General features: G+C 43.5%; 1 long non-coding RNA gene across 1 annotated transcript; it reads right to left on the bottom strand.

Moving 5' to 3' along the window:
• Positions 1-290: 290 nt before the first annotated feature.
• LOC142491760 (uncharacterized) lies at positions 291-10,025 on the bottom strand. Its single transcript, XR_012800516.1, has 3 exons — positions 9,850-10,025; positions 6,657-6,952; positions 291-5,633 (listed from the first exon to the last, which is right to left on the bottom strand). It is a non-coding gene; the product is annotated as an uncharacterized LOC142491760 (long non-coding RNA).
• Between the last annotated feature and the right edge of the window lie 14,261 nt (positions 10,026-24,286).

The following is a 24,286-nucleotide window of genomic DNA, read 5'->3' as shown; positions in this document are numbered from 1 at the left end:
TTTATCTCTAGCTAAAGGCTTGCGCAAAAGAGATGTAGTCATGCATAAAAACATAAACAAAGAAAATGTCTGCACAGTATTGAAACCAGAGGCCGGCGGGGGCTTCCGTCCCTGGGTGCTGCCCTGAATATTTGTGTGTGTCCCGGGGTATGCAGGTGTTAGATCTGAATACTTGTGTGTCCCCGGGTGTTGCAATGAATAGCTGTCCCCCCCCCCCCCCCCCACCCGAGGTCTCCGGGTGTTGTACTGAATATCTGTGTCTCCCCCGGGGTTCCTGGGTGTTGCACTGAATATTTGTCCCCCCCCCGGGTGTTGCACTGAATATCTGTGTCTCCCCTGGGATCCTCGGGTGTTGCACTGAATATTTGTGTCCCCCCCGGGTGTTGCACTGAATATCTGTGTCTCCCCCGGGGTCCCTGGGTGTTGCACTGAATATTTGTGTGTCCCCCCGGGTGTTGCACTGAGTATCTGTGTCTCCCCCGGGGTCCCTGGGTGTTGCACTGAATATTTGTGTGTGTCCCGGGTGTTGCACTGAATATCTGTGTCTCCCCCGGGGTCCCTGGGTGTTGCACTGAATATTTGTGTGTCCCTCTGGGTCCCCGGGTATTTCACTGAATATCGGTGTGTCCCCCAGTTCCCGGGGTGTTGCACTGAATATTTGTGTGTCCCCGGGTGTTGCACTGAATATTTGTGTGTCCCCGGGTGTTGCACTGAATATCTGTGTGTCCCTTGGGGTCCCTGGGTGTTGCACTGAATATTTGTGTGTCCTCCGGGTGTTGCACTGAATATCTGTGTGTCCCTCGGGGTCCCTGGGTGTTGCACTGAATATTTGTGTGTCCTCCTGAATATGTGTTGCACTGAATATCTGTGTCTCCCCTGGGATCCTCGGGTGTTGCACTGAATATCTGTCCCCCCATCCACCCCGGGTGTTGCACTGAATATATGTGTCCCCCCCGGGGTCCCTGGGTGTTGCACTAAATATTTGTGTCTCCCCCAGGATCCTCGGGTGTTGCACTGAATATCTGTGTGTCCCCCGGGGTCCCCGGAGCTGAACCACATTAGTTGAATCGAAGGAAAACCCGTGATTGAATACAAATGGATTCCAATTGAATAACATCCATCTTCATAACTTGATAGTCTAACCGCAAACGTTATGAAGGGGTTAATTTAAATGGCAATAGTCCCATGATCACAAAACAACCACCCGGACACAAATCTAACCTTATGTCCCCCCTCTCTAGAAACAAACAAGTACTTCTTGAGATTTAACACATTCATGACTTAACATGTTAGCTACAAATGTCATGATTTTGTGATTTCTAACAACAATTATTTATATTGTGTTGCATCATTGGTTTCACAGTGGATTAATGAATGTTGTTTACTTTCTGATTACGTCAGCTTCTATTATTGTTTAACGCATCTGAATGAAACTATAATGACTGCTTGGATTACTACAATACAAATGTTTGAAACTATGTTATACTACATACTATACTACACAGGTGCCCTAATTTACAATCAGATGGCTTATTAGACTGGCTATTTAAAGGATACCAAGGAAACACTTTCAGAGAAAAATGGAAGTCATTGCTGATTTAGGTTTGGCAGCATTTTATGTGAGAAGCAGGAGGGCTCTGCTACAAATGCGAGGAGAGCGAGGGCGCTGCATTTCCATGTAGACCGGGATTGCGTGTCCGCCATTTCCGGGAAAGATGCTCACTAGAGGGGTTAACTGAGGCAGAGGTCATCAGCCGATATCGATTGAACTCAGCGGCTATCTTTGAACTCTATGAAGAGTTGAGAGAAGATTTAGAGCCAACAACAGACAGGAGTCATGCAGAGCCTGACCTAGTTAAATTGCTGACCTCATTACATTTTCTTGCTTCTGCGTCTTTTCAGACAACTGTGGGCATAGTAGGCGGGGTTTCACAGGCAACATTCTTGCTGGCATTTAACTAGTTTCTATGTGCACTGACTAGACGCGCTAGGGATTATATACATTTTCCTAGAGAGCAGACAGCGTGGCAGGCACTGAAGACTGCATTTTATAATGTAGCAGGGCTACCCAAAGTGATGGGTGCTATAGATTGCACACATGTTGCGTTTATCCCGCTACGTAAAAGTGAGATGCGTTTCCCTAATAGAAAACATTACCACTCTCTGAATGTGCAAGTTGTATGTGAAAATTCTGAGTGTGGTAGCCCTATTCCCAGGTGCCTGCCATGATTCCCATATCCTGCAGAACCCTTTAGTCTTCCATGTATTTGAAGTGGGGACATTCGACGATGGATGCCTATTGGGCCAGTCAATGTTATACAAACTTCACTTATATCAAGATTTCAGGTAGAGGTAGATGTTTCATTAATTATTGCTAATATATAATTAAAATATATATTTTTTAATAAAGCTTTTTGTATGTTACATACAAAATGTATTATCCATGTGAAGCAACTTTCGATTGTGTTCAATTATTAATCACACAAGAACAGAGAATAAGTGGCCTATACACAGTCATTGCGTACACATTGCAGTAGTAATGCTAAAGCCATCAGAGGTGAGATTTTATATGTTTTTAATGTTCAACGAATGTCATGATTATAGTATGTCTAAGGTAAGTATTCCTTAATCTTGGATTGTAATGGCATATATGTGGTACATTGTTCATTTTGTGTTTTATGTACTGTGGGGCCCTACAGTACTCGCCTCAGACGGTTGCTGACATAGTGATTAGTTGTTGCATTCTGCACAACATTGCACTATGTGACAATCTTCAAGGCAACATATGGGAGGATCTAGAGGAGGATCCTCCTGTGTCTCCTGCAGGGGTTAGAAAGCATACAGCCAGTGGGGTGGAGACTCGCCGGAATGTAATCGAAAACCATTTCTCACGTACGAATGTGATTTACATATACCAATATTTATAGTCATCTCATGATGTGTGTCACATTTCATTGTGTTTATCTAATCATAGGACCCAGCTCTGTACTAAATCGTTTGGAAATGATTTTTGGAATAATCACAATATCATCTGTCAATGGTATGTCATTGGTCCTTCTCTAAAGCATGTCCTTTCTCTCCCCCCCCCCCCCTACAATGTGTGCATCATACACTCCGGTTGAAAAGAATAACAATTCTGCTGAACATTTAAGGCACCGCTGCGGGCACCTAAAGAATGTTTTGTTTTTTTTTACGAAAATTTCCATGGTCAAACATATGTATCCATGATTCACACACTGACCAAAAGCCACCCCTCTTTCCGGGATATGGTGGGTTTCGAATAAAACAATTATTGACTGATAAAGTCAGTCTGATCGAATTTTGCCATACATCATGGTTTGAAGTATTTTGTAAAATGGGTATTTATTTATGATATACTGATATATCTCTGATATAGCTGCTCTTTTCTGAATTGAATGGCGCTATATATGAGATATGCATAACTCAAGGGAGGTCTCTTGTTGGAAGACATTTCTAATGACATGTGTTCTCATGGAATGGTGGAAAGTACCGAAAAGTATTCCTTAAAAGCAGCTTTGGAAAAAAGTATCATAATGTTCACCATTTCGGTAGAATACTGTACAAGGTCAATATACAAAGGAAGAAGTGTCCATGTAATCTTCTCCCACATACAGCTGCAGTCAGTGTATTGTATCATTGTGGTGTGCATATTCAGCATAATTAACTCCCAAAACTACCAGTCATCCATTAATTGGAAACACTATTGTGTACAAACTAAATATATTTGTAAATGTTCACAATAACAATGTAGTATGTTTCTCTTTGTGTGTATTAAATAACTTGAGCTTTTTCATGTCAGCATGATAATGATCCTTCAACAGACATGAGAATCGCAGTGCTGTTGATTTCACATATTTATGCACATTCATTATGTTCTCACACACGTCATAATGTCACATTGTTCACTATGTGGCTTTAGCATTACTGAAGTATAGTACGTTTGTCTGAAAGGTGTGAAACATGTATACTCTTGTGTCACGCTTCCCACTGTGTATACAGTTCTAATAATGATATCCCTCATACATGTACTATATGGAATTCAGTACAGCAATATATTTTTTTACATACACTATAAATGAGCAGGACATGCTCAAATTAGGAAAGATGAATTGATGATTGTTATCATTGGACGTATCACACCATGCACTCCCTTATCCCTCCTTTTTGACTACTTGTATTTAACCACCAACCCATACTTATTTTTTATACGCTTAGTGTCTAATGTAAGGGTCCAACTTTGAGATTATAGGCTATAGAAAAAATGTTATGACCTACTTTTTGTTTTTTTTGTTAAGGCTTTCTTTGCAGACTGGGTGGTACTGCACCGACACACTTTATTCGAGCAAATACCCAGTATGTATCTGGCAGATACCTGGAATGCGCCGCTCCTCACCTCTGACAAGACCCGTTGCGTTTGCCTTCCCAGCCTGGGTTCATGCCTGGCTGACGGGCGGCTGATCTGTTAAATGATAATGATTAGGATTTAATAGGCTGCAATGCTTCGCGTGTCTACCAGATGGCATAAATTCATGAATTGTAATGCAGTATATATATATATATATACTGTGCAGTATTGCAGCCAGCGGGAATAAAATGCTTTAATCCCTGCCTGGAAAATAACCCAATGCACTCGGGCAGAAAACAGTCACAAACCTCAATACACCCGGGTATACCCGAATTCGTGGGACTAGCCGAGCTCGAATAAAGTGTGTCGCCAGTGTAGGTCATGAACTGCTCTCACTTTTACTGGTAGGTGTGGAAGACACTGTTCTTTAACTGTTAGGTGTAGCAGAAATAGGTGGCACACATTCTGTCATTGCTGGGGCCAGACCAACAGTACTATGCCATTGATTGATCTATAATCTACATATAATCTACATAAATCTTGGCCCCCTGCAGACGCACTTACTATAATTCCCTCCTACCGTCTCTATACGTTCCCCTACCTACCAATTAGATTGCAAGCTCCTCAGAGCAGGGACTCCTCTTCCTTAATGTTACTCTTATGTCTGAAGCACTTATTCCCATGACCTGTAATTTATATTATTTGTTATTTATATGATTACAACATGTACTGTATCACTACTGTGAAGCGCTATGTATATTTATGGCGCTATATAAATAAAGACATACAATACAATAATACTTAGACTATTAGAAATAGGCTTTTGAGTTTCCAGGTGTTCCTTGAAAAGAACTCTCATGTTCCACAGTCCAAGATAAATGGTGGTGTGGCATTTCGACTGTTTATCTGCCACATCCTGTCGATGATTGAGAAAAATTTCCTCGGCGGTTTTGAAGGAAGAAAATGACGCTGCATATGTATTGTCCTCTTGGCCTGGTTGTATAGGCTCATTTTCATCTTCCTCTTCTGTTACAGGAGCTTGAAGATTCTGTTCTTCATGATTGTCACACTCAATGGACTCCTCTTGTTCTGCTATATCATCTACGTGGGACAGGGACATCAAGTTCTCAGAGTGCTTCAGCATATTCGTGTTCTACGGTCTCTTCCACAGCTTCTATAGCTTGGCTCTCCTCAACCAATTCGTCACTTAGTAAATCATCCAGATTTGGTGATGCAGACAAATCAGAGTCTGTTTCTTCTTCCATAACTATATCATAAAAATATATAATTGGCTATGAACATAATGTCAAAGTAATTAAGTGCTACAGTTATGATTTTGCTTGCACATTGATATTGTTATGCATTGTATTATCTGCTTAACAATAAATACATATAATTATGTAACATACACGTTTTTTTTATGTACATGTGCATATGCCATTAACAGCACATAATCAACAGCTGATATATTTGTATACAAATGTTAGATATTTAAATAGATTCCTAAAAAATAATTTTAAATTCACACATGAATCGTACATTAAATGTTGGCGTGGTATTGAACTTCGCCAAAACACAAGAGTACAACGTTAACTGGCCTATTGAGACGAAATTATACTGGACACAGATCTAGTGTAAATGCAGCCCTTTTTTTTGCTAGGAAAAATACAATGTGGGATGAATGACTGCCTCTAACTTTGATAATAGTACGCCAATACCTCCTCGTGTATGTTATTTCCCTGTGGCAAATGTAATTTTTGCCAGAGATAAGAGGGCAGTGAATGTTCTTAAGACCGCCGATGGCTAAGTTCCAACCACGTGACTGTACATGTTTATATAATGCACACATCTTAACATCAACATTATTTATGTGTATATACACACCTTACCATCAACGTATACATACATACATACATGCACTACTATTGTATTTTTTGGATGAGAGATCTGATGTATCTCCCCAAAATGTTTTTGGGCTAAACCTACACTGGGCACACATGACTGCATAGCTATTTCATAATTATTCATGTAGCCACAGATATACCTACAAGTGTACATCCAGTGTAACAGCACATTTATTTAGGTGCTAACAATTTTATAAGTGTATCAGTTAAATAACAACCAGGAATGTACAAAAGTGAACATAATAACCTGTACAGTATAATTATAAGATTAGTTGATAGCATCATTGAAACGACAGTGTTTTTGTATGTATGTATAAATGATTTCCTTCTAATCACTGCATTTATTTTAGATTAATTAAACATTTATTGAACATCATAGTACTCACCTTTTTGAGCCTGGGAAACACTAGGCCTTATGTTCCTGTCCCCTCCAATACCAAACACTAATTGGTGGTCCATTATACTGTACATTTTCTCTTCATATGATGCAGAGATGCAGGAGGATCGCCTCCTGTTCCACATGAGTGTTGACCAGCCTTAGCCATATTTTTTTTTAGCCGAAGCTTGATATCGCCAAACCTTTTCTTGCAGGTCTCTGGTGTTCTTCTTTGTTGTCCACATGCACACACAGATGTACAAATGTCGGACCAGGGCTTGGTTTTGTGACTGCTTTCAGTTTTAGCTGTGTATATATGTAAAAATGTATAAATACATGACAATAGGTTACTGTACATTTAACTACTGTGATTTCATTACTTATAATAATACATGAACTATTGTAGCATAGGAAAGGGATGTTGTAACAGATAGTATGAGTATTTGTCAGCACCAAACTTTGCATGTAGTTACAGACCCCCATTAGTGTATTTCATGAGCGCACACCTCAGTTCTAGCATATGTGTTTAATTTCTCAATGGTACATAAAATAAAAATCACATTAATTAATGTTTAGATACATTAAATTATTCATGGGTACGCTTAACTTATATGATTTATGTTCTTACATGCCAATGGCCCATAGAGTTTACTAAACGAAGCCATGACACCTTAAACCAGGATATAATTTTCTCTATGAGAAAAGCGGACATTTCTTATCCCTTCGACGCGCTGCTTGCAGGCTGGATGCTGCTGATCACTTGAATCATCTTGCTCGGCCTCAGTGGTCGGATACTCTAAACTGGCCCTCTCTCCCTGTCCACTTCTCCCGATACCCCCTAGCTGTCCATGAGTCATGATGCTCCTGCTGGACTCCCCCACCTGCACTAGCAGCACGGCCCATACCTGCACTAGCAGCACGGCCCACAACTGCACTAGCAACATGGCCCACAACTGCACTAGCAACATGGCCCGCAACTGCACGGCCCGTACCTGCACATGCCACTCCTCTTCCACACTCCACCACTCCTCCAGCCACTGCCACTCCACCACTCCTCCAGCCACTACCACTCCCACGCCTCACCACTCAACCACTCCACCACTCTCTCAGACACTCTCTCTTTCTCTCTCTCTCAGACACTCTCTTTCTGTCTCTCAGACTCTCTCTCTCTCTCTGACACTCTCTCTCTTCAGACACTCTCTCTCTTCAGACACTCTCTCTTCAGACACTCTCTCTTCAGACACTCTCTCTCTTCAGACACTCTCTTCAGACACTCTCTCTTCAGACACTCTCTCAGACACTCTCTCAGACACTCTCTCTCTCATCTCTCTCACACACTCTCTCACACTCTCTCCCACATACTCTCTCACACACACTCTCTCACACACTCTCAGACACACACACTCTCAGACACACACACTCTCAGACACACACACTCTCAGACACACACACTCTCCGACACACAAACTCTCCGACACACACACTCTCAGACACTCTCACACACGGGGGAAATCGGAATGGGGGGTGAATGGGATCAAAGGGGGTGAATCGGAGCAAGGGGGGGAATCGGAACAGGGGGGGGGAATTGGAACGCGCCAGCCAATCAGAAGAGGGGGGCAGTTTTTCTTTTTCTTCCCTTTGCAGAGAAGCTGCCTGGTGCATTGCGAGCGCGCTAAATCCTGTCACCCCGTGGTGACTGGGCGATGGGATTTATCGAGGGGCACGGCCACACATGGGGCCCTGGTGCTGGGCCCCATGACTCACGAGGCTCTGAACGCCAGTACCCTCTGTCCCCCGCTATTGGAGGCCCTGATTATGTACCGTATTTCCTCGATTCTAAGACACACCTTTTTTCCCATTTTCACATGTCTAAAATAGGGATGCGTCTTAGAATCGATGTACTAAAAAAAATCAGCTAGGGTCCGCTGATGGATATGCCGTGCGGGGATCTTCACAGTGTGCAGCAACAGCATGGCTCTAATGATGCCCCCCAACCCCCTCCCTGAGGTGCAGAGAGATTAGCTGGAGATGCCTGCCAGGGATCTTCACATTGCCCAGCAGCCCCCAACCACCCCCCCTATCGAATCTCTGTGTGAACTGCAGGAGGTGCAGAGGGAGCTATTTGTGTGTGTGTGTGTCTGTGTGTGTCCCACTCCATTCACTCCCTCCCCCCTTCCCTTCATTCTCTCCTTCCCCCTATTCTCTTCTTCACCCCTTCCCTCCATTCTGTCCCTCCCCTCCATTCTCTCCATGTCCTTCCCTCCATTCTCTCCCTCCATTCTCTCCTTCCCTCAAATTCTCTCCTTCCCCCCTTCCCTGCATTCTCTCCCTCCCCCTTGCCTCCATTCTCTCACTTCCCCCTATTCTCTCGTCCCCTCCATCCATCCATTCTCTCTCCGCTCATCCGATACTGTCTCTCTCTCCCCATTCTGTGCCTGTCTCTCTCTCCCCATTCTGTGTCTGTCTCTCTCTCCCCATTCTGTGTCTGTCTCTCTCTTTCCATTCTGTATGTCTCTCCCCATTCTGTGTCTGTCCCTTTCTCCCCATTCAGTGTCAGTCACTCTCTCCCCCCATTCTGTGTCTGTCTCTCTCCTCATTCTGTGTCTGCCTCTCTCTCCCCATTCTGTGTCTAACTCTCTCTCTCCCCATTGGTTATTGAAGGGTCATGTGACCCTGCTGAGCGCTTGGAAATCAAATTTCCATGTCTCCCCAAGCGCTGAGCTTTGGAGAGCGTACGTGCACAAGTGCACGAGCGTGGCCGTACTTATTGGGAATCACTGAAGTGATCTTGCCAAGCGCACTCAGTGGCAGTGCGGTTGCAGCATAAAGTTGTAGTACAGTCTAGTGTAGAGTAGTGTAGTGTAGATAAATGTATGCTATTGTTTGCTAGTTAAAAAAAAAATCTGTTCATTTAATATAGTGTTTTTTTTCCCCCAAATAATTTTTTATTAAATCAAGGGTGCGTCTTAGAATCAATGGCGTCTTACAATCGAGGAAATACGGTATATATGGATATACAATATTTACATACAATTGTACAATTCCTCTAATTGTAGCCTGGTTACCAACACTCAATGTTAGCTTGTGTATACTGTATATAAACAATGACATTTATATGTAAATGTCAGTTCATTGTGAATGCAGAAATGTTAGCTAATAGATGGCAATCAGTATTAGGACACTAATTGCTAATGATTTCTTACCTACTAAGTTCACATACAGCCGGTCATAATGCTCCAAAATACCAGTCACAAGGACTTTGTTCTCCTCATCATTGAAACGTGTACTTCTTTTTTCTCTCCAAACGCTTCTTTCGTTGAGGCTGAGCTTGAACCACTGAGCTCTGCTGCTGACTGGGCTCCACTGCTTCCAATGAAAGAGACCCCAGGAGCCTACCACTCACCCCACCACCACCACCACTCACCCCACCACCACTACTCCCGTCTCCCATGGGCACTCACACGCCTACTCACCCAACCACCACTAACCTCAGCACCACCACTCACCCCACCATCACTCCCCTGACTCCCACATGCCTACTCACCCAACTACCACTCACCTCAGCACCACCACTCACCCACCATCACTCCCCTGACTCCCACATGCCTACTCACCCAACCACCACTCACCTCAGCACCACCACTCACCCCACCACCACCACCACTTACCCCACCACCACCACCACTCTCGTCTCCCATGGGCACTCACATGCCTACTCACCCAACCACCACTCACCTCAGCCCCACCACTCACCCCACCATCACTCCCCTGACTCCCACATGCCTACTCACCCAACCACCACTCACCTCAGCACCACCACTCACCCCACCATCACTCCCCTGACTCCCACATGCCTACTCACCCAACCACCACTCACCTCAGCACCACCACTCACCCCACCATCACTCCCCTGACTCCCACGTGCACTCACATGCCCACTCCCACTCCTCCCGTCCATACCAATCCGTTCCTCAAACACTCACAAATAACAGAGAAATAAAATAAATGACACACTAACAACAAAACATTCAAACTCACAAGACAATAAAATAGTAAAGAAAACAAAACAGAAGATACGCCTATCAAAATTCACAACTCTCTAGCAATCCCAAATCCTCCAAACACCTACTGTAGCTCTGTCTGTCTCTCACTCACTCCCATCAACACAGAGAAAGATTAAAAGAAATAGACCATTTAAATAGGCCCCTGGGAAAATTGGTTGTCTCGCAAGATTCTCGCCGAATGGAAATAAAGTTTTTTTTTTTTTTTAAATACGACACCATTTCCTAGTTTTGAGAGAGGCGGATATCACGTCGCTGGCTACTCGCCAGTTTTGCACATTTTGGATCACAGGTATTTGGGGCTTTCTGAATACCGTGATAGCAACGCTGTCAAAACTGGTGGTGTAAACGGCACAGCGATTTTTTTTTATCAAGGCTACTAACATAGGCCCCTATGTCTTGCTAGATCTGTACATGATCCAATTTTTAACTATTAAAAAAAATATGCAATAAGCAAATCTACATATTTTACAACATTACAATTCTGCGCTTCCTAAATAAATGACTTTGCAGTAAATATTGTGCACCGTTTATAACACACTGTCCACCCTCAAACAATCTACTTTACTTCTCTCTTATTTTTCTATTCTTGCTTGTGCGTTCATCTATATGCCCTGTGTGATAAGATCCTTTGTAGTCTGCACGGGAAAACAGCTCCCGCAGCCAGGAGGAGAAAAGGAGATTAAACAACAGAAGTTGCTGTGTGAACACTCAACTGCAGGTTTTGGGCCTTTTAAAATAAACATTACAATAAATAAATAAAATGTAAAAAATAAGGTTAGAATTCTGCTTTACAGGACTTCACACGCAGCTCACTTTTAAAATAATTGAAATTAGGCGGAACTGCACACTTAATGCTGCATTACAAGGCCCTCTAGCAGGGGTTCAGTGGCCTTTCACATTCATGTCACAATCCAAGTAGAGAGGTACTGATGCAGCCACGAGTATCCGAACACTTGCCTGGGAAAATCTGGGTCAATACCCCATTAATGCTGCAACATTTCTGTGACATTTCTGCAGACAGACTAATGGCTCATCGGATTAACACAGCGGGGGTCCCTGGCAGTCCCATTCAAACTGAATGAGACTGCCAGGGACCCCCGCTGTAAAACAGCGATGGGCCATTAGTCTGTTTCCAGAATCCGATGGGCCATTAGTCTGTTTCCAGGAATGTCACAGAAATGTTGCAGCATTACTGGAGATTGCCCCAGATTTTCAAATGCAAGTGTTCGGATACTCGTTGCTGCATCTGTACTTTGGGGAAGCAGTAAAATCATGGAAGAGTCAGGTGGAACATTTGGCAGACAATGTCATAACACTGAGCATGATATGTATAATTACTTCCAGCATCCTTCAAGGATAGTTTGTTTACAGAATAAACACACGTTGTACATCAATGTCAGCACTAAACAATATACAGAAGCATTTCTACCGGAAGAATATTAAAATGTATACACCATCAAGTCTATTTGTTCTATAAGCACGCTTCCGGATCAGACACCCCACAGCAAAAATCCTCCCGGCAGTGGGGCAAGCCATGGGGCCATTACCGTGGCTTGCTCCCGATGCCGAAAACATTAAAGCTTGTTACATCTGCGTCACCATATGAATAAGCTTTCAGAAAAATATCACCAGACAGTGAGCAAACATGGTATATGTGCCCTATATATAGTCTGAGCATTAAGCGTATCTACCGTTAAGAGAATTTCTCAAATGCGCATATTAAACGAAATTGCAATGCACATTGACTAAATGATTGGCAAATCGCTGGCGAACCCTAACTCCCCTGCAGCTTTCTTTCACAGCTCACAACGGGCACATGTTGTATAGTTCGCAGCATCATGTTCCAGCATGACTGCTTTTAAACAATTGCAGCATAAACTAGAGTGCCCGGCATAATTTCCTTCAAAAGCTAATGCAGATATTGCACAAGATATTGGGGTCTATCTATCAAAGTTTTCTGTCACCGAAGACCAGGACTAATACCAGGGATCAATATCGCCAGACACAACACGAGAGTTTATAAAAATTAATTTATTGGAAAAGTATATCCACAACTATACAAAACACACAAACATCCCACATACCCAACTGGGGAAACTGGGGGATACCCTGCATACCTAGTTGCAGGGACCTCCTTGCAGTTTTCCCCTGTTCTCTCTTCTTGCCCATTGCCTACAGGACTGTTTTTTAGGCCTGAGACCAGCCCTGGAATGGACACTGCAGTTTCTCCTTGTCACAGCAACACCTCTGTAACTCTCTGCAGGCTCTGTCTCCTATGGGTCTTCCTCCCCAACTTTTTATACACTTATAACGTAATATTGCTACACCCAGGGCCAGGTGCTGCCTACATGCCCAGGCCCTGATTGGTGGGTAGAACTGCAACATAACATTTGCAACATAACAAGGATACAGGGAAAGGTTACAGACCAAGTTGCAACAATTCACCTGCAAACATATTAACCCCTGATTCCTGAGGTGCTGGAACCAAGCAAAGACATACATATATACATAACATATAATACAATGCCAATGTATTACTGACAGGTAGGGGTAATGGCAGACTTAACCTTTATTAACAGCAGCCATATTTACCCTACCATCACATCTTCCATCTTCAATACTGGGGCACTACAGGTGCAAACAGCAGCTCCAGATTTATGAAAGAAAATAAATCAATTGCATTTTTATCCTTTGATAAATATGGGGCCTATTTGTAAACAATTTTTTCCCCAGTTTGGCAGCCAGAGACTAATAGATAGACCCCATTGTGGGGCAAAAGCTACATTTAGCCCTGGGCTCACCTGCATCTGTAAGACAGACAGGTAGGTATCTGTATATTCCCTGGATCCAGGTATACGTTAAGTCCTTTCAGAGATGAGTCAATTAGTCAATGTGCTTGTAAATGCACAAGCAGATCCTTTCAAAGGCAAGCTTCAGTCATTTACCTTTTATTATTAGCGTTGATCCTTCCTGTGATGTGGTCCAATTTTTTTATTGCTGGGTGGAGAGGACTCTGCAGCTGCAGGGCTTGTTTCCCTAGAGCGTGGAGATCGTTGAGGTTTACCTGGATGTTGCTGTGTTTCCTGCTGCTGATGTACCCTCCTAGCACCAGAGGCTGCTGGGTCACTGGAGTGGTGGTCTCTTGAAGGCATAGCTCTGTGGGATCTATTGTGATGAGTGTGATCTTTCTTATACTGTAGCAATTTTCTTGCATTGAGAGGCGAGGATGCTGGTGACGAGGGGACATCACTGGACTGTGATGATTCCGGAGACTGGTGCTGATGATTGCGTCCATGCCTCCTACCAGTAGGAGGCGAGGCTGTGGGTGATGTGGAATGTTCCCTACTTTGTTGATTCCTGTGGGAATTATCCGGACTCTTATGACTATGCTTATGTTGTAATCCATCTTTCCTACCGTCAGGAGGAGAAGCAGAATGTGCACTGGCATACTCTCTACTATGTTGAGCTTTATGGGAAACATCCATATCACGTTGTGGTGATAATGAATGCATCCTACAAGTGGTGGAAGAAGATGCAGCACTCCGATCTTGTGTGCGTGATGCTCTGCGGTTCTTTGACTGTCTCTTATCTCTTTCAGGTGATGCTGACTTACTTCTATGTGTAGGAGAAGCAGCTGGAGGGTGCTCTCGTAGATTTTGGTCTCTTTGGGATGTATCCCAATTGGCTTGATCTTGCTGAAGTTGCAACATTTTCCTTGCATTCACAGGAGAGGCTTTTGGTGCAGTAGGAACATCTTTACTTTGCAAGTCACTTGAAGGCTGTTGCAGAGAGACATTCTTGTGTTGTACAACAGCTTTTCTGCCAGTGGGAGGGGAGGCAGAGGGTGTAATATAAATTCTCACATGAGGAGTGCCATGGGCAATATCCTGATTATGTTGAACTTGCTGTGCTGGCACATGCTTTCTTACTGCAGTAGGAGATGCTGCTGATAAGCTGGACGTTTCTTTTGAAGTTGCCATCTGCGAAATATCCTGATTATGTTGATCCCTCTGGGGTGACCTGCTTTTTCTTGGCAGTGATGCCTTTGCTGCAGTTGGATGCTCACTTGCATATGATCTGTGGGTCGCATCACCATGTTTTTCATCTTGCTGATGTGCTGCAGTTTTTTTAATAGTATTAGGAGAGGCAGATGGTGCAGCTGAAAAATCTGCAGCCTGTGGTTCTGTTATGTTCCTGACATATTCATGTGTCTCTGCAAAATGTAGTGGTGCAGATTTTTGGGTCCTGGGAGGAGACCCCTCAGGTGCAGGGTTGTGGATCTTGGTCTGTGTGGCTGATGTAGGATTACCATGCTGCTTGTACTCATCTGTTTCAAATGATACAACTTTTGCTTTCCTGTGAACAAAGGTAGGGCTGGAGTAAGGCTCCACGGGTGGTACCTCCACATGATGTGTTTTGTGATGTGCTTTCCTCTCCTTCTTCGGACTAGAGGGTGGTACAATAGATTCCTGAGTGCTTTTATCCGATTGAATATGTTTTTCAGGAATGTTCTCTGTAGAGTGTACAGCATTTTGATCAGTTGACAGATCCCGATTGTCTTGCCCCTGCTGGGTATGTGATTTGCCCTCACTGGCACTGGAGGCACTTGATTTGGCACTCACATCTTTGTGGCTTTGCACATCTTGATCTGGAGTGTCTCCAGGTGTTAAAGCATGATTGCCATGTTGGTCTTTAAGGGATTCTAATATAGCAGCTTGAATGTCTGCGTTTTCTCGAGAGTCTATGGAGGACACACGTGGATGCTGGTTTTCCTGATTTGGCGTTTGGTGGTCCTCCTGTACAGACTCTGTTGGTGCAGAAGGGACTCTGCCTGTTTTTTCTGGTATACCTTTGAAGTCTTTTGTGGAAGGAAGTAAATCGTTGTGGATTCTGTAGGTTGTTGAAATGTCAATATGCCTTGCTGGGGTGCGACCACTGATATTTGAGTTCACAAAGGTGGTTGTCGTCGGTTTAGGTGGCCTCCTAGACTGTATTCTGAATGACAGAGGTTGGCTCCCAGGGTATTTTCTTTCTACCCATAAACACATCAGCACCAAAAACAGTATGGTTCCAAAGAACACGACAGCTCCAACAGCCAATACAGACAGTCCAATGGTACCAAATGGATTTAGGTATCCCACAGCAAGCATGGCTGCTGAAGCCATAAAGAGAAGGCAGGTGACTGTGCAGATAGAGCACAGGATGATACGTGGAGGCTTCCTGCCTCTGACATATCTTCTTACTGCAGGTAAATCTCCAGGAGCCATGGAGGATCCAGGCTGTCCTCTCATAACCAGCTGATTTCCAACAGAGAACTCTTTCTGCACTGACACCTACATACTGATTTCATGTGCCTTCCACCCACCCACAACAGAGTAAACAGACCGCCTTTTTCAAGGAGGGATAAACCAGAACAGGAAAAACTGGCTCCAAATGTGTGTTGCAAGGCCAATGCCGGCTAATTACTGCGTGATTATTGCATTGCATTCATGCTCTAAAATAAACTTCAATCAAGTGAAATAAGTAATAAAAGGACGTGTTTGTAAACACAGTGCACTGAGAATTGGGATGGATTGAATTTCCTCTGGCTTGTGTCATTGTGTGTTCAACAGGAGCTCACACAGCCTGAACCCTGACCTTCCCACTAACGTTATTGGCTCTCTGATTAGCACAGGGTGGGCTATAGATAAGAAAAAATACTTGATTGATGAACACTTCCACATTTAAAGGCCCCTAAGAAGTGCAGTTGGTAATTTACAGATAAAGAAAATAAGCCAAATCTTTAGTTTTAGCATGGTTAGTTAGATTAGTGTAAGGAAGCCAGTAAGATTGTTAATTGTTTACAACATTTTTGAGGCCAGCTATGTGGGATTCCACCTTCTAAACCCTTCCCAGGTAACGTGTATCACAAAGCATTCATGATGAGTCACGGGAGCATGAGGTACTACTACATTTAACCATATGTCAGGTGGAGCTAAATAAGATTTTCTTCCGTTTATATCTGTTATAAAGGCACATAACACTTTTACTGTATGCTCTAATGCTATGATGATTTAAAAACATACACCATAGTTGTATAATGATACGCAACTGTTAGTGAATCAGCAGAAAACCCTGTCTTTCCAAATATAGTTTAGGAATAGATATGTATAAATATTATATATATATATAAGATACTTCACTGAAATCCAAAGATCAGGGATGGAGACACAGCACTCTATACTATACACCTCGATACTATATACCTCATACATAAACCTTGACGCATTTACCAGAACACTTTCCTTCTCTCTCTGTACGTTCCTCCTACTTCCCAATTAGATTGTAAGTTCTTTGGGCAGGGAATTATTTCCCTAAATGTCACATTTATGTCTGCTAGCACATCTTCCCATGATGTGTTATTTGTATTTGGCCAGACCCCCCTGGGTCCCCTTTTCCCCTTACCTGCTGCGGCTGGAACTGGCAGCGGAGGCTGGGGAGAGTGCGAGGGGGTGTGTGGGGGCGCTGCGGCCGGTGGAGGGGCGACCGGGTCATCATTAGTTGATACATGCCATCATTCCTGCCTCTCACCTGTCTCCCATACAATCTATCCTAAATGCTGCAGCCAGAATCACTCTACTCTTTCCGAAGTCTGTCTCAGCATCACCCCATCCTCTCCTGGCATCCTAGCAAATCCCGTAACACACACTCAATTCACAGGGCGCCGCCATGTTGGTATGCACGTGCATGCTTGAGGGAGATTTGTTCATGCGCAGAGACACCTGTTGGTTGCGGTGGCCATTACCAAATAAGCCCTGCAGGGGAACTACAGTTCCCAGCAGCCCCTGGGGCTGTGGATCACCTGCTGCCAGACAGCCAATAGGGCTCCAGGATTCCCCTGCTCACAGAGTTGTTACATTTGGCGAGCTGCGAAGCCACGCCAGTTGGAAGAGGGAGCAGACAGAGCAGGTAGTGTCCAAGGAGTTGTGCTTCCCTGGACTAGGCCTAGTTTGTCCCCCTTAGGCTCAAGGTAGGCTCTCATACATATACATGTGCGTACAATTTGTGCACAATTGTGTATGTATGTAGAAATTGTGCATGTACAGACTATCACAGAGTTTTAAGTATTCAATGGCAGTGCTGCTCCAAAATATTGCAACATATCCCACCACAGTGCCCCAGAGGGACAATAAAGCCTTTTACATTTCTAAAACCAAAAGTATATAGAACATTGCTTTTTGGTTGATGATTAGGGAGACAGGGTGTTACTATTTCCCTTATCATTTGTCTCAATTTCACTTAGATGTGTCATAGTCTCATTATGGAGGACTAACGAGAGGGCAACTGCTTATCTCCCGCATACTGCTTCTTGGGATATTTACAGTTGTTGTAGTGCCTACGAAGACCATTGAGATATATATGGGGGTCGATTACCCTTTAGCTGAATGCACTTCAGTTGAATTTATTTTTACCCTGTGGAGATCGGAGTCATATTTTTAATATTATTTTGTTTGGGTTTTTTTCTCTCTTTACGTTTCTAGTATATTAAGGAACTATTAAAAGTTCCATTTTATTATTCTTTATGGGGATTTGTTTAAGTGCAACATACAGAAATCATTCCTCCTTTTGTTTGTGCGTCTGTGCTATATGTATCCCTGTATTCACCTTCCTGTAATTCTTCATACTGTAGAAATACTGTATAATATAGAGACCATAGTTGAGTAGGATCTTTTGGTATCTTGACATTGATCTTGTCAAATTTACAGACATTTCTCTTATACCTTGCAGGTCAGTGAAAAATCTTCACTTTACATTATGTGGGTACGTGACACAAAAAAGTGGAGATCTGAATAATGCATAAGTGATTCATCCTTTTTGCTCCTATGGAGCAATGGAGTGATGTGTGGTGCCTGTGTCACAAATCACAATAAGGAACAGATACTGAACAAACTGAGTCACTTGGTGCTGCACAAGGCAACATAAGATTGACCTCTGCATTGTTATTGAGTAAAAGAAAGCCTTGCCCGTACCTAGTTGAATGCAAAGCTAGTTCCCCATACTTCTTGGAAAATGATATGTTGAAGAATAGCATGCAGTAAGCTTGTTCAAGCGTGTGCCTTTGGAACTAGGCCACCTAGCCACACCTTAAGTTATCTTTTATTGTAAATATTTATGTGCTTATACTTGCTATCATTAACCTGAAGTTGGCACTTACAGTATACTTATACTTGCTATCATTAACCTGAAGCACTTGGCACAATAAACCCTATAATTAACACCAAATAGGCTAAGAAGGGCTTTTCAGAGTACGAATGCAACGTCTCAGGCAAAAATAAATGATTCATGACTTAGAAATGTATAATCCCCAAATCCACAATTTAGTAATCTCCCCCAATTTACATACTCATTTTACATTTCATACTTTCTATAGGAGTTCTGGGGTGTGACAAGAGACCGAATCCGCCGTGGATCAGTTTTAAAAAGGCAGATTCACTATTTTTGTTATCACTGAAAATCCACAGACAGATTTCATATATACAGTATCTGTTTCCGGACCCTGAAATATGGGGGTAAGGAGGAGGGGGGGGGGGCGAGAGAGAAGGGAAGAGGGCACTTTCAATTTAGTAGTGTCCCCAGTTGTATACAGGCATACCCCGGTTTAAGGACACTCACTTTAAGTACACTCGCGAGTAAGGACATATCGCCCAATAGGCAAACGGCAGCTCACGCATGCGCCTGTCAGCACGTCCTGAACAGCAATATCAGCTCCCTACCTGTACAGAAGCTGTGCGCAAGTGGGGATTCTATAGAGCCTGTTACAAATGCGCTATTTACATCAGTTATGCACGTATATGACAATTTCAGTACAGTACATGCATCGATAAGTGGGAAAAAGATAGTGCTTCACTTTAAGTACATTTTCGCGTTACATACATGCTCCGGTCCCATTCCGTACGTTAATCTGGGGTATGCCTGAATATGTTTCTCCAAATAAATTAGGGAGACATGACTGAGCTGAAAAAGAAGCACACTTGAGGCAACTGGCTGGGTGATATGCTAACGGCTATGAAAAGTATGTTTAAATGAGTCCCATCCCACACTATCCTAAAAGGATTTCTATACCAGCTATATAGAGTTGATAAGACTAAGGAACCAACCTAATGACTTGAATGGTGTTAGACTCAACAAGACTAGAACCCACAACCACTGCTTTTCTAGGTCACAACTCTAGCAATATGAGCTTAACCAGTTGATGGGTGGTATCACTGTCACATCCTACTTTTGAGCTGCTCACGCGTGTAGCTAATTTAGTTATTAGCAAATCTCACAGGTATCTCAGGTGTGGTCCACAAGGAACAATAAACTGTCAACCAGGAAGTGGAAGTGGTCTGCTTTCCGGTTATTAGGTTGGTCCCTATAAATACACTTTATAGTCACTGGGAGATATTAGCATATCTCCCAGCTGAGTACCTCAGGTGTGTTCCTTTTTCAGCATAGGACTGTCTCGCTAATTTATTTGGAGGGACCTATAGACAACTGGAGACACTACTAAATGGAAATCTCTTTTCTCTCACCCGCCCCCCCCTTATATTTTTATGATCGATATGCCTTCAATACCATTCACATTTACTGACAGTGTCTGGCGATAAATTAAAAAATCAGGTTTATCCATTGGCCTCAGTTACAATATATTATGATTTGTTACTATTATAGTAACATCTTTCATCTACTGATATAATTGACTGCATTCTGGGGCCAATTGGAATAATTATCCCAAATTAGAGGGATTCCATAAATATTGCCAGGTAGTCTCAGAGCAAGCCATCCCCTGCAAAGTGGCCGAGCACTACGAAATGCATAGGGATGCTTACACTCAGCTATTATAGTATTGGAACATCTGTACTGTATTTCATCACTAGCCGACAAGCTGTGAGTAAGGTACTTTATCTGTGGACTCTGTGTTTCTCACGCACAGCTGTTAGCTTGCCGTCTCAAATTTTTCCAACTATTTTGACATGTGACCAGCTTTGATTCAGCAAACTGTAACTGCAAACTTTGATTCCGCATACAGTAACAGCTCAGGAGAATGTGCCTGATTTGGGCATACCTGAGGAATTCCGTGTCCGGAATGTGGTCAGAAATCTTAAGGCTTCCGAAAGATCTAATCATTAGATCCTGTGCCTGAGAGAATCCGTTCACTGTCCAACAAGTCGGGATTGCCCCAAATAGACAACATGCCTGTGTATGCACGCCAGGCCAGGTTCGAGCCCCACTTTGTTGTCCAACTGTAATATGTTGTTATTACATTGTTATTGCAGACTACATTAGGCTTAACAATATCCCAGGAACCAGTTTTGTTTTTTTGTGGAAGTTATACGTTTGGAACAAAACACAAATTTCTCAAATATGTTTTTTAGCGCTGCCAAGTGCTAAGAAAACAAACAAAAAAAAAACTTGTGGGCCTGTCTCTTAATAAAATGTAACCCTCTGTATGGTGTATTGCTATACACTCACACTGCCCCCTAGCAGATTACTCTCCAGGGTGATATTGACACATGATTCATGATAAACTGAGAAGCAACCAATAGTAAAGGAAGGGAGTAGGAGGAGAGGAATCTTGAAGAGGGGCTGGAACAGCATGCAGAGTCAGTCCTGGATGGAGCCTTAGTGAACTCAGGATGGACTGGCTGAGACCTGGAGTCGGTCCTTCCAGCATGGAGGCCAAGCGGAGTGTCAAGGAGAGACGGTTTGTTGGAGTTCAGGTTGAGCTAGACCAATTGGGTTACAGGTGTCGTGGGTAACTAAAGAAGGGATCCTTTGTTACAGAAAAGGGTACTGAATGATTTGCAAAGAACAGGCCTGCCATGATTACACTCACAGTTAATAAGAGATCCAAAATTATACCGGCACCAACATACGAGCCCCCTCATAACACAGGGTCGTGGGGACTTTGGAGAGACATCGGTACAGGACTGCGCAGCATTTATAAACACAGTAATATTATGTACATGATCCTCCGATTGAGGATCCCAGTTATGTCTGCATATCTGTGGTAATAAGAGGTTTATATAAATACATTTGTTATTCAAGGCCTGCTGTTGTGTCCTATTGTCAGAACTTTGGGGTGCATGCCCGGTATGTGAGATAACACTGTTATAGCTGGGAGTAGGACTTGGGCTGCATCCATACAGCTGAAGACCGCACGGAGGCGTGCGCACGAGTGACGTCAGCCGCGTTAAGCAGGAGCATTTTGTGTGTGTGTGTCTAGGGGCGTGTCTGTGACATCACGGATCTGGTTCGCCCTCACTGGGCAAACAGCTCACGTGACCTGCCCGTCGTGCCGAGGATTCAGATTGAACTGATTCCTTGCGCACTCCATCCTGCGGTCGCGTGCGCATGCACGGTCTATGGGAGCGATCATTGCCTTAAGGCAATGTTATCACGCCGTGCGCACGCCTCCACGCGGTCTTTGCCAGCATGGACGTAGCCTTAGACCCCACCTTAGTGTATAGAAGTTTATGGAAAATAAAGAGGGGTTACATTGGTCGTACCACTGGGATTTGTTGTAATTGATGTGATGCACACCATACCTGCCCCAGTTATTTAGAAACGGTCAGACAAGGGTACGGTTAAATTGTACCCAGTAGTTTATTTTGCCAAAGAAATGTACTAGAACATTCACTACCCTTGTTGTGTAGCAGACATTTCCTCACAATGAGTGAGTGGTGCACACGAGATGATTTGGGTCATAATAAAGCTTGATCCTAACAGTCCCTGATACAATCAATGATACTGATATTAACAGGGTGCTGGGAGCAACACCACCATGGGCAAGGGCTCAAATAAAAGGAAAAATGTTGTGTTATAATACAAAGACTGCATTTGTATTGTGTATGTATGATAAAGTTCTACATCCCTGTGTGTACGTAATACAAAGCAGCCGGCGGAGAGCCTGGCTGGGGTCAGACAATATGACACGACATATATCTTTGAATAGCAAGGGTTTGGATGTATATACCCACACAAAAAGGTCTTTGCGATCCTAAATCGTGGGGATGGTATACACCACATAACACAGGTTATAACAACAGTTATGTGATATGTGTGTTTCTGTGATACTGTCCCTCAGTGTCTCTGTTTAGGTCCCAATTGCCCCGTATTATCAATGGCCCTTGTGGGTGCCAACACAGCGTTGTTGCTTGTATGTGGTATAGTTGCAGGCTTGTTTGTTTGCAAAGACTTGGAGAAACTTGTATGTGTAGTCAAGGGTACTGTACGATTTGCAAGTGTGATCCCCTCGGAGTTTACTCATGACTTCCGGAACAGACTGCAAGCTGAACCTTGGCTGTCCTCTCTGTGACTGCTCTGACTCTGCTCTGCTCATGTGCTGATCTTTGCCTCTACCGATTCTTGTGACAGGGACCGCTAGCCTCCTAGTCTCTGTAGCTCTGCCCTCCTCGTGCTCCGCTTGGGATTCTTAAACTCTCCTCTCTTAGCTCCTCCCCTCATGATACCCAATTACATGAACCCTTCTTTGGGTTCTCAGTCATTGACTAAAGAACCTGTTCATCAATCTTAGGTATCCTTTCAAGGGGGTTACATGTACAACTGTGAAACAAATCTTTCACAAAATCAAATAGAAAATAGTGAAAATAATAATATTCAGTGGTTGACAAATCACCAAAAAATCTACTCGCCACACAAAAAAATCTACTCGCCACCTTGTACCAAACGTGTGCTGCTTGGGCCAATATTTACTCACCCGAGGGTTAAATCCACTCGCCCGGGGCGAGCAAATGTATAGGTTTGTCGAACACTGATAATATTAAACCAACTTGTGTAAATAAATAAATAAATAATAATAATTCCTGCAAGGATCATGCATACAGTAAATTCTCCAACGACCCTTTGCTGTGTTTGCTGCTCATCCCAGACTATCCAATCAGTCTGGCAAAGGCTACATTCTTGGAGCAATCCTGGAGAAATAGTATGGTGGGTTTTTTTTTAGCTATGGAGACCTCTTGCTTCAAACCTATAAAAAAACACACACAAAAGTGTCGTGAGTAGTGCCTCTTATCTGTTGAAATATCTTCAACAAGAGGCACAATCCAGCGAGTTAATAATGTACAATGAAAAAAGAGAAAAAATATATAGGGTGATATAGTGCTTCTCAACCGGGATTCTGAGGCACCTCGAGGTGTTCTGGGTGTCCAAAAAGTGTGCAGCCTAGTTTACCCATTTAATTGAGGCTGCCACCACCGCTCAAACTGCAGTTCTTGCAGGGCGACTCCAGCTGATCGGCCAGGCTAACGACGGGAAATGTAAAATAGTCACTGCCGGGCTGATTCGGCTGTGAATGAGCTCGGGGGAAGGTCTTGTGCAGGAGAGAAGCGAGATACACAAGGTAAAACCAACATAAAAAAAGATGTGATGAAATCAGTGTGTATTGAAGGTGGAAAGGATGTTCATGTGTGTGTAGGGGAGAAATCACATGTGGGACTGAGTGAGTGAGTGTGTGTGTGTGGGGGGGGAGCACATGTGCTGCTGTGTGGGTGAAGCGCATGCGGGACTGAGTGTGTGTGTAGGGGAGCACATG

This window comes from Ascaphus truei, chromosome 1 (assembly GCF_040206685.1).
Source record: "Ascaphus truei isolate aAscTru1 chromosome 1, aAscTru1.hap1, whole genome shotgun sequence".
NCBI classification, from domain to species: domain Eukaryota; kingdom Metazoa; phylum Chordata; class Amphibia; order Anura; family Ascaphidae; genus Ascaphus; species Ascaphus truei.
Note: the sequence above shows the minus strand (reverse complement) of the source record. Positions and strands in the feature narration are given on the sequence as shown.